Genomic DNA, 16,083 nt, shown 5'->3' with positions numbered 1-16,083 from the left:
TTTTAATTACGTTTGTTATTTGTAATGGTTCTCAAAGTGTGACTTTTTATTTGAAAACTAACAGTAGCATGTCGTTATGTATAGATTTTTTATAGTAATAGTGTGTTAACAATTCCATCGTATTGAAATGTTGGGATGTTTAGATAATTAGCGCGGTGTGTCTCTTAGACACATAAAACTGAAAGAATAGAATAAATTCGACTGCTCTGGCGGGTCACGAGTTGCTGAATTGGTCAGGCATCCGCCCCGGAATGGCGCGAAAGGATACGTCCCGCCTCGTGATCGAATTTTTTCTATTCTTTATAAATTTATATGTTTAGATAAATTTCTGGAACAGGTACCACATATTATGTTTTATTACAATTACAATGAGGTACTAGGATTCTGCACAATAATAATGAAATTGTATAATTTAATGTAAAAATATACCTAACTACATCTTAATAACTAAATTTGACGATATAGAGACATAGAGCAAAAGATACATTTATCTCTAAATAGCTAAAAACCTAACCTTACCGAACAAATGTATTAAAATCAAGACTATTACATTTAGGGCCGATTTTTCAATCCTTGGTTAAAATTTATTCGTCGAATAACGTATAAAACTACCATTTTAAAAACGTATTCTAATTGCCCGTATTTGACAGTTTACGTGACATTTTAATATTATCGTGTAATACTTTATCGAACGGGTAAGTTTTATCCAAATAAAACTTACCCGTTTTTTTAAGGGCCGATTTTTTAATCCTTGGGGATTAAAAAATCGGCCCTTAAAATATAGATTTTAAGTTATTTGGGTTATTAAAAAGACATTTATCTTAACTGTCGTTAATATCAGTAGATTGCATAAAAATATAAATATAAAAAATAAAACACTTTGACAACCACCGAGCGTTTTATTTCGCAAACGTGACAAAATCCAATAATACTATAGTACGACAATCGTTCGAATTACTGACATACAACAATGTCAGTGATTTGATGGTATAGATTATGCGTGTACGGCTTTTATATGATAATGAACTAAATTAATTTAATTTACACGCAATTATGTTTTAATGAAGGTCGTAAAATAAGCCAATTTTAAGGTTAGATTAAATGTATAGGATTTAATGAGAATTTTAGGTGAGTGCATTTTCAGAATAGATTTAAAAGTCAAGTATAATGATACAAATATTTTCTTAAAATACAATTAAAATTTGGTCCCAGTAGGTACATAGTTATGAAAATGAAAATGAAAATGAAAAATGAAAAAAGACGTGTGGCACTCGGGGACTATGCAATAGCTTAAAATCCTTTTAAAACATATTTATAAACGTGTGTGTGTCGTATTGTCTAATATTTGGTACCAAATATCCTTTAAAAATATAGATTCGTTTGGATTTTTTTCATAGGCATTGTTATGTTTAATTGTATAAGTGTTATTAATGAGAATGTTGTGTACACCTATAATTGATAAATACATTAGATACAATTAATTAGATAATATTGTCTTCTTATATTATAATGTAATGTGTATTTATTGTTGTGTGTTCCATAAATAAATAAATAAATAGGCATACAACTTTTTCAAAGATAGAGCAAAGAGCCATCAGCCAAGTCTATAACACTTGGTAATTACTTACGTAACTTAACAAAATAAAATCGCCGCTTACCTACCAAACCAAATAGGTCAGTTTAACTAAAAACACTAGTATTTAAAATTGAAAAATCGTCAAACAGACGCATAATAACTGGGGCGTACAGCAAATGTTTACGAAACTGGGAAATACCGAAAAACCCCATTCAGGCCCACGTTGAGTGACCTCGCAAAATATTAGCTTCGCTTTTGAATCGCGATGTTTTGCATTTTATATCGTGTTTATTTGCTACTACATAGAGTATGGCTTTTATGTGCGACTAGATGCTGGATACGGCTTTACTTGCTAGGGTTGTATGGCTACTTTTATATGGAGTACGGTACCGCTGTGTTATGTTTGCAAAACTAAGTTATAAATCATTCTGGTCGTATGTTTTCATTTCTGGATTCTTCGAAAAGGGAGATCATACAGAGGTGTTTTTTTTTTAGTATTTTTCATGACTGACTAATCTATCAAACTACTGCAACGATCGGGGTGAAATTTGGTTTGCAAAAAATCCTTTCTTTGTGGATTTAGGCATCTACTAAGAGAGGCTTTCATAAATTCCAACGGTAAGAGTATAAAATAGTGGATGAAATTTATTAGTTTTAAATAAAAATTCCCAAAAAGCTTAAGTTATGCCTATATCTACTCGTATTTAATTTAAGGTATAAATCATAACACTACTAGTACTTCGACGTATAATTATAGGATATAATCTCCTTTTAAGGTCAGAGGTTATTAAAAATTACGAACCAACTCATTGCTCTGCATCCTTAAGCGGTATTACAAAGAGGTTTTAATATCAAAAACAATTCCATACAGGACTCGACAGAAATTAAACGACGCAGCGGGTGGCGCATCGTGGTATTTCATTTATGGAATAATGCACCTTAAAGATTGAGCCATAAAATAGATAATTCCATGCATGTTTTTGACGAGTAAAATTCTATAGCCTCTGACAGGTACTTAATTGTTTACACAAAAATAGACCGTAAGCTCATTTGAATAAGAAAAAGAGTGGCGTGTTAATGACGTGTAAAATTATATGGTTTTTAACTCTCTCAGCGGGTGCTAACATATTGGTGTTAAAAAAATATAAATTGCTTGTTGAACGTGTGAAGATTCGATGATGGCAAAATTATACGGTGGAAATTATTCCTGCATTAACACTTGTGTTTAATATATGACTTTCATTTTTGCGATTTTGTTTTTATCTGTGAGTTGAAATGAATTTACTTTATTTAATGAGATGATATTAAGGTCATAGATACTTATATGAAGAAGGTAGGTATAATCATATAAACTGGAAAATTGTTAAGTTTATTATTTTCACAATAAACCGTACGTAATGAAAGAGATGTGCATCCTTGAAACTGTTGTTGCTCGAACATTACAATTTTAAGGACGTTAATAATAATTATAATGCACCTTACGATTAGACTTTTCACTTAACTTTAATGTTTGGAATTTTAAACGAAACATTATTTACACACTTCATCATTTTCATCAGCCTATATACGTTCCCTCTGTTGGGACACGAGCCTCCTATGAGGCCATCATCCACCACGCTGGCCAAGTGGGGGCAGATGTCACGTAATCCACCACGCTAGCCAAGTGCGGGCAGACGACAACTACGCTGGCCAAGTATGGGCAGATGACACATAATCCACCATGCTGGCCAAGTGGGGGCAGATGTCACGTAATCCACCACGCTGGCCAAGTGTGGGCAGATAACTCATAATCCACCAAGCTGGCCAAGTGGGGGCAAATGACACATGTCACACTGGCAAACTGTGGACAGATATCTTATAATCCACCTCGTTAGCCAAGTGCAGGAAAAAGTCACAATAAAATCGACTACGCTGGCCAAGTGCAGGCAAATGTCACATGTCATCAAACATTCTTGGACGTTCTGGTTTACGATTTCTTTCACAGTTGCACGCTTAGCCACCAATAAACCTTAACAATCGAACCTATATCCAATCATATATTATATAAAAGTTCACAGAACAATTGTATATAAGTTCGTGTATCACGCGATAGGAACATTTCGTTTCTCGACCATCTGTTTCAAACCTATTTTGCTATTGTTCGTCTTGCGTGATCGTGAAGTATTTTCTATTTATTAAAGAAATATATAGTTGTGCATTACCTTTTTTTGTGCATTTACTGTATATACTTTATGGCGGCATATTAACTCAATATTAAAGTAAATACTAGTACTATTGAACTGAAACTTCTTTAGGCGCGTTGAGAGTATAACTTCAAGGTCACGTCATGGCAATACCGTCACGTCATGTAGTAAGGCGACGATTTTGGCATCTTTGAATCTTCCCAAAGAAGTTGCACTTCTGACACGTGCGCCAAGCACACACGCTTTTTTTATAAGCAGGGAAGTTTGTGAAGATTGATGATTGTTACTATTGAATGTATGGATGTCTGGATGAAAGTTGAAATATAATATTATAGGTTATATTCGAACATTAAGAAGGCGGGTCCACATTGGTCCTGTTTCGCTAAGGAATTCGATCAATGGGACGTACGTTTTACAATAAATTTAATTGCTTACATATAGAAGCAGATATTTTATCTCATTTTTAACGATATACTTTCGATTATAATAGAAATTGCTGCCTAAAATAAGTAGATATTATACTTAGCGATTAATCATAATGTGTTGTCAGTTGTTAGATACGAAGTTGTACCGTTATTTATTTATAGATACGATCGGTTTAAAGGATTGACAATAAACCGCTCATATAGGTATATTTAGGCTTATATAAAAATGGATAAGCTAGCATACGTAATATGTTATCATTGGTTGTATATATTTTATCAACAATAGATTTATATTACCTCATTCATTCATTAATAGATTACCTCATTCATTGCATCATAGACAGACAGTTATACAGACATAGTTTTATTGTAGGTAGGTACTTAACTACTTTCTTATGATTTTACTACTACTAGCTTTCTCCCTTTGTTTTTAACTAATTATATGCTAAAGCCTTCCTCGAGAAACACTTTATCTATTAGAACAATCGCATCAAAATCCGTTAAGCAGTTTAAAAGATACATACATCATACATGGAGACAGACAGCGAATATTTAGTGACATGTAGGTATTTCTATTCTACTCGTAGCTGTTTAAATTATAAATACAAATTTTACATTTGATGAAAATTAAAAATCTTCAAAAAAAATCATACACACGACACAAAAGAACAAACAGAAACATAAAAACGAATTCAATATTCGCAACTTGTCCAACAGGAGTTCTTTAAAATGTAAACCTTTCTCGTTAACTCTTACAGTGATGTATTCCAAATCGTTAAGAGAAAATATTATGATTAGTATTACTGTTTCAATTTATTTTAATATATTCGGTATTGTATCTGTTGTTTGCGGTTTCTTCTGTTTACATGGACATTTTTTGCTTTTTTCATACGGTCCAAAGGTTTTATGTGTATTTTTTGCCTGCGTTAAGAAATATCTCGACTTAATTCGAACTATCTCGTTAAAAAGAGCTATTTATGAAATCGATATTTAGGTTGAAGGATCGATTTAGAACATAAATAAATAAATTTATTAACTTTTGATACTACGTTCTGGTTTATCTCTGTAACGCCAGGGCTGATTTTTACACGATTTTCGGTATCAAAACTTAAAAATTACGATTTTTTTATTTTCATGTATCAATAATTTACAAATAAAAATTCACGGGCTAGAACTAGATTAATATAATTTGACAGATCATTCCTTACAATATAAAAAGCAACGTACCAATACGTTGTTTACAAAATATAATTATGTTAACAAAGGGTCTAGTTAGTATAACACATGACTCAATCATTGAGCTGTCAATTATATCACCACATATTATTTGTTATCTGTTGCTTTTTTATTTTTAAATGAAGGATTTTAATTATTCCTTTTTTATCTGTGGCACTAAATTGGAGCATGATTCCCGTATCTACATTTTATATGTACTTATGAAATAAATAATAATACATTTAATTTATTTTTTCTGTCAAATTAATTATATTTGATTGAAAACATAAAAAAAATTATGTTGTTTTGTATTGATTTGAAACAATAATTCATAGGTTACACGCTCAACCTGGCGTCAGTTCAGTCCATCAGTTTGATCCGGCTGAGACTGATGCCAGAATGATGGATGAAAAACACAAACAATTCTGAACCATCTTTCATTTATTTACCATGCGAATTTTTGAGTCCCCCCAGGCATCGAACCCGGACCTAAGTACCAAAAAATGCACTAAGGGAGCAATTACTAAATAATTTAAAATGATTGAACGCTCTAAGTATATTTTTCTTAAACCTTTAAACTTTTACCGATACCGCTTCTAGGAAAGAAACATGGATACAGTTATATATGAGTTTTAGTTATACAAAAGGGCGCACTAAATCACTGTAAGTATGTAAATGGCTCATCTATTTTAATTAGTCGCTTTGATTGTATGTGTGTTTGATGTATGGACTGTAGAGCTACGAAAGTATAGAAGTAGCATAACAATTGATTACTTACTATTTATTAGTGTCCGACCGAACTTTCGGTTTCGGTTTCGGTTTCGGCCGAGTTTCGGCCAAAAATCAAGTTTCGGCTGCAGTTTCGGTTTCGGCCAAAATCGGCCGAAACTTTTGCCGAAACCGAAACTTATTTTGCAAGTTCAATGAACTTAGTTCACACACGTTCACGCTCGCCTACGCTTTGACGGACGCTGTCAAAGCGTTGGTTGACCTACGCTGGTGGAAACAATTTTTGATTATCTATGTTGAGATTGGAACTGCACAGTGGAACTGGGTGTAATAGTTAATAATTATTATTTTTATATAAGAGGTACCTAAAAGAGACTTATTATTCTTCTAAGTACAAATACCAATCCAAAGTATTAAAGACTCTTAAATAAAGAGAAAGATCTCAAAATTCCAAAACTTAGTATTTAAAGTAACAGTAACAATTACTGAGTTGATTTAGATGACTGATTTTACTGAGAACTTAATTTGAAAAAATAATAAAAATTAAAATTGTTATTATTAATATTTTAAAAATATTATTTTTTTAAATAAATGATTAACACAGTATATTAAATTTGTTTAAAAATTTTTTTAAACAAATTTAATATACTGTGTTTTCATTTCATGCCCTAATTAAGGCAAAATAATAGGTAAAATGCACCAAAGTTCAGTATTTTTAGAAATTTCATACTTGACCACGTGAGTTTCGGTTTCGGTTTCGGTTTCGGCCGAAACTGAAGCCACGGCCGAACATTCGGTTTCGGTTTCGGTTTCGGCCTAGAAACCAGTTTCGGTCGGACACTACTATTTATAGTTCATTTATAGTGGAATGTTTACTGCCTGTATGTATAAGGAATACTAATTGATTGAAATATTGTACTAATATGATTTTAATTATTATGATATAGAAACATTAAGTTGGAGTTTTTATTGAATACGTTAAACAAAATAGCAGAAAACTATCTTTATAGTTGAATTTGATATTTTGGTTTATGACATTCAAATGCTTAAAAAATTATATCTTTATAGTTGTTTTTTCCTCTTTAATCTTTGTTTTTTAGCTATCTAAGCTTTTTTATTGCTATTCATACCCACTAGTTAAAGACCGCTGAAAATATGTTAATCGTTTCGTTCTTATGTTACTATTCAATACACACTTACTATAAACCGTTGCATATATCGTATACTTATCTCTCAATAAGGGCCGCTCTATACTCCCTTAGCTCTATGGCTCGTTATTCCCCACGTAATTGGTAGATTCTTGGGCCGATACCGTCTCAACGCCTCCGCACAAATTTCTCCTCACATTTAAACGTTTATTTATGTTATACTTATGTTTTGTTTGTATTCGACATGTTCTTAATTAAATAAAAAACGTACCTATTTAATTAGGTCAACAAATTTCGTATTTTATTGTGGTGTTTTAGAGCAAGGCCTACGTAAATATGGGATAGTAAAATTTACATATTTTCCATTTGAATAGATCGTATAGATGTCAACATGTAGTGCTTATTCAGCGACAGAGTTCGTTTATATTTAATTCCTAAGTATTTTATGTATCACGTATTTAAGGATAAATAAGAAATAATTAGAGTCAATGATTAAATAATAACTCAATTAAACTTATTATGCGTATGTAATGAGTCGGGCAATTTAGTTTTATTTAATGTATTCCAACGGCTACAAAAGGGGATTGGTATAAGTTTTAAAAATGTATCATAGATAATATAATACTATACATAAGTAATCAGTTTCGTTAATTTTTCCTTTCCATACTATATGTCGAAGCTTTTAAGTTTCAAATGATTATATTCTATTCTTTAATGTAAGTACACTTTGATTAACATACACAAGATACAATGTTCATTTCAGTCAAGTCCATGGCATAAAAATATATACTCTTAACTCTACATCAATCAACATCCCCTACAACCTCAAACAAAAATCCACAAACAAGGCAATCCCTCAATTTGAACCAATAGCATAGATCTGTATAACAGTCGTTAAAACTTACTTGGCCGAGCGCACCCGGGCGACTGCCAAACGAGTCAAGTCCTTAGTCCTGCCAAATCATATGTTGTAAAGAGTTTAAACTTATACGGTTATATTGATATAGTTTGAAGGAGTTGAGGATCAAGCTTCGTGCCATATCAGTGACACAAATGGACATATTAAAGTACGTCGTTATGCTTAGTTAATTAATGAAATGGATGATTTAACTAGTTATCTGCGAGATCGACACTATACTGCTTTGCCCGCGTTTTTTTTTAAAAACCGCATAGTTCCCGTTGCTATTGGATTTCCGGGATAAAAAGCCTTTGTCTTATTCGGAGTCTTCAGCTACCTACCTAGGTAGCAAATTTCACTGTAATCGGTTCAGCAGTATTTGAGTGAAAGAGTGACAAACATCCATCCATTCTCAAAAAAACTATTGCATTTATGATAGTAGTAGGATGAACCGAAATACCTTTTAATTATTTTGCTAACTAGGTACATTATTTTTACAGCCTATGCATAGCGATAACACCATGGATCATTCACCAACTTTTCACACAATATTAATTTCTCCTTTAAATCAACAATCATGCAAGAAAAGAATCGCTATAAAGTCAAGCTTAGAAATGACAGCTAAAACATTTATTCATTCAATTACACTTCTTCTAGAAGCACTTTTGTCATAACATAGTTTTACCACTTACCACCGATTCGGAAAGCAGTTTCTACCGAGAAGAACTAGCAAGAAACTCCGTAGTTGCTCTTTTACAGTCTTAAATTATATTAGTACTGAAAAATGAACTCCAAAAATAAACAAAAGCGATACACATCTCCCAAATCACCCGTCAAGCAAGACCATTAATCGTGGACAATTTCAAAATAATTAAATCAATCTAGTAATTTATCTTACAATAGCTCTTGTTAACCGACTTTCAAACAATGGGCTTTACAATAGCGTCTCACGACGTGACCTGAGCCCTTTGGTTAAAGTGACAAAGGGTAACGGGTAACACTTGATTTTTAGCCAATTTGAATAAAGGCATCTTCTATGGCACGACTTTTGTATAAAGCTTTTACGGTCTAAAGGTGCTGTTATTTAGAAGTTAGGTTACGATCAAAGTAAGTCTGTCTAAATAATATCTAACATATTTATTTTATACTTGTAGCTAACTAATTTTTAATGAAAAATGAATTAATGTAAAACACAAGTTAAGGAGCGGTTATTTTTAGCAGTTGTGCGACGTATTTGTATTTAGATTCATGATAGTCATTGTGATTGTCCAGTAATTGTTATGTATATCACTCTTGAATTTTCTCCAGGACACCTTGAAATATTTATTTATTTAACAGTTTTATGTACCATTACAAATTTTTCAATCTATAATATTAAAAGAAAAGGAAACATTCACAGCACATAAGGCAACCTTATCGCTTATCAGCGATCTCTTCCAGGCTGCCCAAGGTAAAGGATAAAAATTAATATTAAATGGGTACACGGGTGGCAATGAAAATAAAGATAAAAGAGAGTAAATAAAATAATAAATATAAGTTAAATGTTATTTATTATATTAATTTTCGCACACACTTTTTTATTAAAAGGACTAATTATGCTAAATAATCCCTACTAATATTATAAATGCGAAAGTAACTCTGTCTGTCTATCCGTTACGCTTTTCCGCTTAAACCTCTCAACCCATTTTGATGAAATTTGAAATTTCATCATTTGCCCTGAGAAAGAACATAGCCTACCTTTTATTGCGAAATATGTAGGTACCACGGGCGAAGCCGGGGCGGACCGCTAGTAATTCATAAAACTGAAAATCTGTAAATCATATGAAACTGAAATTATTAACGAGCGACTCCGCGGGCACAAAGCTACTTTCTATATGAACGGAAAAACCTCAAGCCGCAAAGCCGCGGCGTTTGCTACATTACCGCTAACAAAGACAGTTCCCTTGTGGAATATTGATTTATATGGAAACTATAATATAAGTGTTAAAAGCTAATAGAAGGGTTATTCAATTTGTTATTAAATTCACGAGATATGGGTTATATTACGTGTACATAATATTGTTTGTCTGTGTATAGTTTACTAGCTGCGCCCTGCGTTTTCATCTGATGGTCTTTGCGTAATGATATATAGCCTATAGCCTACCTCGATAAATGGCCTATCTAATACCGAAAGAATTTTTCAAATCGGACCAGTCGTTCTGAGATAAGCGTGTTCATACAAACAAACTCTTCAGCTTTATAATATTAGTATAGATTTGGCACTTTGTGTACTGTACAAACGACTTGATGGATTTTAACTTAAGTTGAATGAAGTCATCATAGAGTGAGAGATGTTTTGTAATAAAAATACCTAAATGCCGATTTTTAATTCCAGTTTTTCGTTCATCATTTTGTTCATTAATTTTTAGCTATCAAATTATATTATTATTCATATCGATATTTAATAACTGTTTCCGAAAAAAATTTGGTATACAAAAAATGCTTCATAATTTTTAGTACATCTTTTTTTCACTAGTTTGTAGCCAACAAAAAATCCTTGCATAATTTCAAAGCGGATTTTATTTCAGTCTTTCGCAAATTTTTTCTTAATTTTTATCCAACTGTATCATTTATATCTATTATTAGACGCCTTTAAAACAGTTTTTTACGAAGTTAGTTATGTAAAAATCCTTTGATTTTTATAGCCACTAAGCAACATCCACAAATCTTTAGTCACACATAAAGGGGCCCGGTTGCCGTCAATTTGGGTAAGGAAGATGGCGGCGAGCAAATAATGAGGTAGAATATATGATTGATGAAGAATCAGAGTTCGTCTGACTACTTATTTTTGGGATTATGGCATAAGCGATAGCGTTTGTTTTAATTAAATTGTACAAGTTATACTAATTTATTTATAACACATAAAGAAATATAGTTAGTTAAAAGAATCCAATAAAAATATATCAACACTGCCGCAAGCCGTGTTACTTACCCCCATAAGAATATTATAAACATGGTAAATCAATACATAGTATAAAACAAAGTCGCTTTCTGTGTCCCTATGTCCCTATGTATGCTTAAATCTTTAAAACTACGCAACGGATTTTGATGCGGTTTTTTTAATAGATAGAGTGATTCAAGAGGAAGGTTTTATTATATAATTTATTATGTTTTAGACAAAGCGGGCGAAGCCGCGAGCGGAAAGCTAGTGAGTAATACTTTATAAAAGCATGCTTTGGTTATGGTACTGCTTTTCATCTCAGAATAACGCTCTTAGAATTTAAAAAAATTGTATTTATTAGTTACCTCGTTAAAATCTGTTTACTATAATGAAACTTCAACATTAACAAGCCTCCTACGCATTGAAAACAATAGGAAAATATTCTAGCTATTCCCTAGCTAGTGTAAGCTCGTGTAGTGTTTTATTTTGCAATTGTTTCACCTTTCAACCTCGTATTAATTAAGTAAATAGTGTTACCATTGGATGTGGAAAAAGGACAGAGATAGGTCAGCTAGCGCCATCACTTTCTGACACTGGAAATAATACTGATATAAGACATCATGGTAAGATACAGAAGATTAAAACTCAAACTCAAACTCAAACATTTATTTATTCAATTACACTTGTTCGGTGCAATGACCACCGAACAGCCTAGTCAGCAAATACTAGGTATCGTAAACAGTAAAACATTAGCAAGTAAAAGTATAACAGTGTTTTGTAACAAACAAGTAGAACAGTGATTTTAGTAATAAATTAATTAGTGTCAATTTTAGTTTAATTTTATAACAAATCCCTCCAACACTAGCCACGCAGCCCATCACTGGGTCTATCGCCCTACAACACTTCTTCTAGAAGCACTATTGAAACGTCATTACATATTTTTAACATTTACCACCGATTCGGAAAGCAGTATCTACGGAGAAGAATCGGCAAGAAACTCCATAGTTGCTCTTTTAAATCATTTCAGTATTACAATTTTAATTTTACAAAATATGTAAGTAACTGTACATATATATTATCATAATATGCCAAAGAACTGTCCTGTGGTTTTTACGCGACAACCCTCCATGGGTTTTTATCTTCCATATTAGACAAGTTACAAGTTTAGACAACCTAGAATAACCACGATATCTTAAAGCAAAATTAATTCCAATGTGGAAAAAGGACAGAGATAGGTCAGCTAGCGCCATCACTTTCCCACTCTCGAAATAATATCTACTGATATAAGACATCATGGTAAGATACAGCAGATTCAAACTCAAACTCAAACTCAAACAGTTAGTTTATAATCCTGTATTAAGTGTGCAATAAAGTATTTTTCATTTCATTTCATTTCAAACATTTATTTATTCAAAGACTTCTTCTAGACGCACTTTTGAAACGTCATTACATATTTTTAACATTTAACACCGATTCGGAAAGCAGTATTTACGGAAAAGAATCGGCAAGAAACTCCATAGTTGCTCTTTTTAATCATGTCAGTTTTACAATTTAATTTAGATACAGAATCACTAATCACTACATAGTATAAAACAAAGTCGTTATCGCTGTGTTCGTACTTCGTTCCTATGTATGCTTACATCTTTAAAACTATGCAACGAATTTTTTTTAATAGATAGAGTGATTCAAGAGGAAGGTTTTAGTATATAATTTGTTAAGTTTTCTACAAAGCCGGCGAAGCTGCACGTGGGAAGCTAGTAAACTATATTTTAGAAATGTGAAATTTTTAAGGAATAGATAAAATTCAATCACAAGACGGGATTTGAAGCCACGTCTTTCATACCGGTAAGGCGAATGTATTCTTCAAAAATTTCTCATTTAAAAAGCATTTGAATGCTATAAAACGAACATAGAGCAAGAGCTAGAGCAAGAGCATTATTTCGCGATCTTTTATTGTAAATGAAATCTCGTATTCAATGTTGTTCAGTATTAGAATACAACACACCAAAATTTATAAAATATACCTATCGTATATCAATTCCATAATACTCGGATACCATCATAGAGAAGGTACCCGGTCCTTTGGAAGACTTACGTGGGGACACGCATAGGCCCTTTAGAGAACTTTAATGTGTTGTAGGACACCAGCCGCAGCCTGCCTGCATAGAGATACAGCCCTGGGCAGTCCGCGGCAGATGTAGGACTATAATTGTAAGATGAGGAAACAAAATGAACTGGGCTATGGAATAGGATGCTAATGGACCGGTATTAAAGACTATAAGAGACTATGGCCTTTCTACTAAAATATAGCAAAAAATGTCGTATATTATTATTACTTTTTGGTTCTGTAAAAATAAGCATGAAAGTGCTTAAACACCGCTCTCCCCATACGCAAGTACTCGACCCAATTTCTTGTCAGCGATTGCCAAGTCACGGATTCATAATAAACTACCGCGGTTATGTCGTTTCATACGTATTTTGTTTATATCATAATAAAGGGTTTGCGTGAATATGGAATTTTGCAATTTTCACGTTAAATATTTGTAGCTGGTGTTAGCTTTTAGTAAAATTGAACTGATTTCTTATTTGTTATGTCTTTAATGGCGTCATATTATTTTTGAGGATTGTATAATTTTGAAAGTTATAATTTGAGTTTGCCAAGTCGATCATTTGATAACACATGATTTAACATCGATAGTTTTGGACATATTACTGTTATTCATTAAGGGAAACAGTACATTACACAATTCTGAAAATTGTATTTTCTAAATCTAGGTACATACAGTATGCATAACAAAATAGTTAAATATTAATTCCACCTCGATAATCTCCGTTTAATCCATTATATTATTCCGTTACTTGTGATTAAAAAATCTATATATATATAAAACTCAAAGGTGACTGATATAGTGATCTATCAACGCACAGCCCAAACCACTGGACGTATCGGGCTGAAATTTGGCATGCAGGTAGATGTTAGGACGTATCCATCCGCTAAGAAAGGATTTTATAATAATAGGATGCACGTACAAAGTCGTGGGCGGAAGCTAGTTGATTCATAAAGACAAGGTACACGAACGTGTATTGCAAAACCCCAATTATATAAATATTTTAATAATTAAATAAAAAATATTGTACTTTTTTAATGAAATGTAAAATTAGGCTGTGCAGCGACAAATATTTATGAACTAATGACCATCAACAATAAACATCAAAATTAATTCATAGAAAAATATTAGAAAATGTACGACTGAGTTCGCTCTATTCGTTTCATTTCAAATAACAACTCATGACAACACCTTTTTATACAGGGGTGTCCCACTGTTGGTATACTAAGCTCAGAGGAGGTTATAGTTTTGCAAACGCTGAGTACGTAAAAAATACTTATAAAATTGCAGACCCATTTTTTTCAAATAGATGAATTTTTCTTTGTTTCTTAAAACTCTATGTGTACACCCAAAACAAGCAACCCGCCCAACTTTGCCACCCACACGTGAGCTATCGTTTAAGATTATGTTTTCATAGACAAAATGCTCACATTAGCGAAGCGGTATATGCCGGCTGCGCGAAGCTAGAGAAGAAAACATGGATTTTCAGGAAAAATTTAGCAAAAAATTTTTGACGTAATTTTGTTGTTTAAGTATTTTTTACGTGATCAGTGTATGCAGGACTACAAGTCTCTTCGCGCTTAGTATACCAATAGTGGGACACCCTGTATAACTTATATATACAGATACTGTAAAATAATAATATAGTCTAGAGATAAGTGGCCAAGTGAAGTCATAAAAACCTAGAGTTTGTAAACAAAAGCTCTTTTAACTAACCATAACCTAAAATAATAAACTTTTTGATGTAAAACTTCTTTAGGCGCGTTGAGAGTAAAATTTCAAGGTCGCGTCATGGAAAACCGTCACGTCGTAGATTGGTTTGAATGTTGCCAAAGAAGTTTCACTTCTGACACGTGAGCTCGGCACACACACTCTTTTTAATTTAGCCTAAAATTAGGCTGTACACCCATAAACAATTCAAACGCGTTGTCCATAGATAAGCGGCCAATTGAACATCTGGCTTCGCGCCAAAGTGCAGCGCCATCTGTTATCGAGTAGCTGTGATTGATATTGTTAATGTGTTGTAGTGACGTTATAGGAATGGTATTACCATATAAACATCAATGGTTTCGAATTATGCGGTTGCGTTTTAATGTTTAGTTTTATGGTCCGGTCGTTTTTACAATAAATTACTGTTTTAATGCATGATTGTGTATTTAAAATAACAATAAATTAGATATTTATAATTTCCAAAGTAGCATAGGAAGAAATTTATAAGCTAACTGAAGCCTTGTCTAATATTTTTTTTAAACTATTTTTATTATTTTTTTTTCATATTAGGTCAACATAATATAATGTCATAATTTATCTGAACCTAAATTGAAGTGTTTAGATTTTCCTTTTCGTTTTTATTTGTGAGACCAAATGAATTTATTTGTTAATTTAATAAGCTCCTATATTAAACAACGTCACTGTAATTTATCGTCCAATATTGAAATCTTTATGAATATGAGCTACTAACTATAACATCAATTTCCTGTTAAACATGTTCATTAAAATTTTCCTTGTAAATAAAAAAAAAAACTATGTACCATTTTCAGTACATCAAAGTACAAAGAAAATTAATATTGATATTAATTAAAAGTATTGTTTAACACTCGTTAAAATGTAAATGTAAATCTGTGTTAAAAGAAAGAAGAGTAATTAAACTAATGAATTTAAAATCTCCAATCTGCTATCGAAACGGATCGGGGTGTTTCACATAAATGGGACTTTCATAGTGCGAAAGGAATAACATTTTGATATTTTACCTTTTTTATGAAGTAGTTTTTCTTCGCTTGTGTTGAAAATGAAAATAGATAATAAACTGAATACTGATAAAAACTGAAACGTCCCTCGAAAATTAAGCTATGTATTGGTGAAAACAGAATGAAAATCGGTT

The 16,083-nt window shown here is 32.2% G+C and overlaps 1 protein-coding gene across 1 annotated transcript in view; it reads left to right on the top strand.

Moving 5' to 3' along the window:
- LOC149478278 (protein madd-4-like) overlaps positions 1–16,083 on the top strand; it is a 273,451-nt gene that overhangs the window by 146,179 nt on the left and 111,189 nt on the right. The gene's annotated exons all lie outside the window — the stretch shown is intronic.

Source organism: Colias philodice, chromosome 22 (assembly GCF_061535455.1).
Source record: "Colias philodice isolate Cphi_HAF_F1 chromosome 22, ilColPhil1 Martin Lab GWU primary, whole genome shotgun sequence".
Taxonomy (NCBI): Eukaryota; Metazoa; Arthropoda; class Insecta; order Lepidoptera; family Pieridae; genus Colias; species Colias philodice.
Note: the sequence above shows the minus strand (reverse complement) of the source record. Positions and strands in the feature narration are given on the sequence as shown.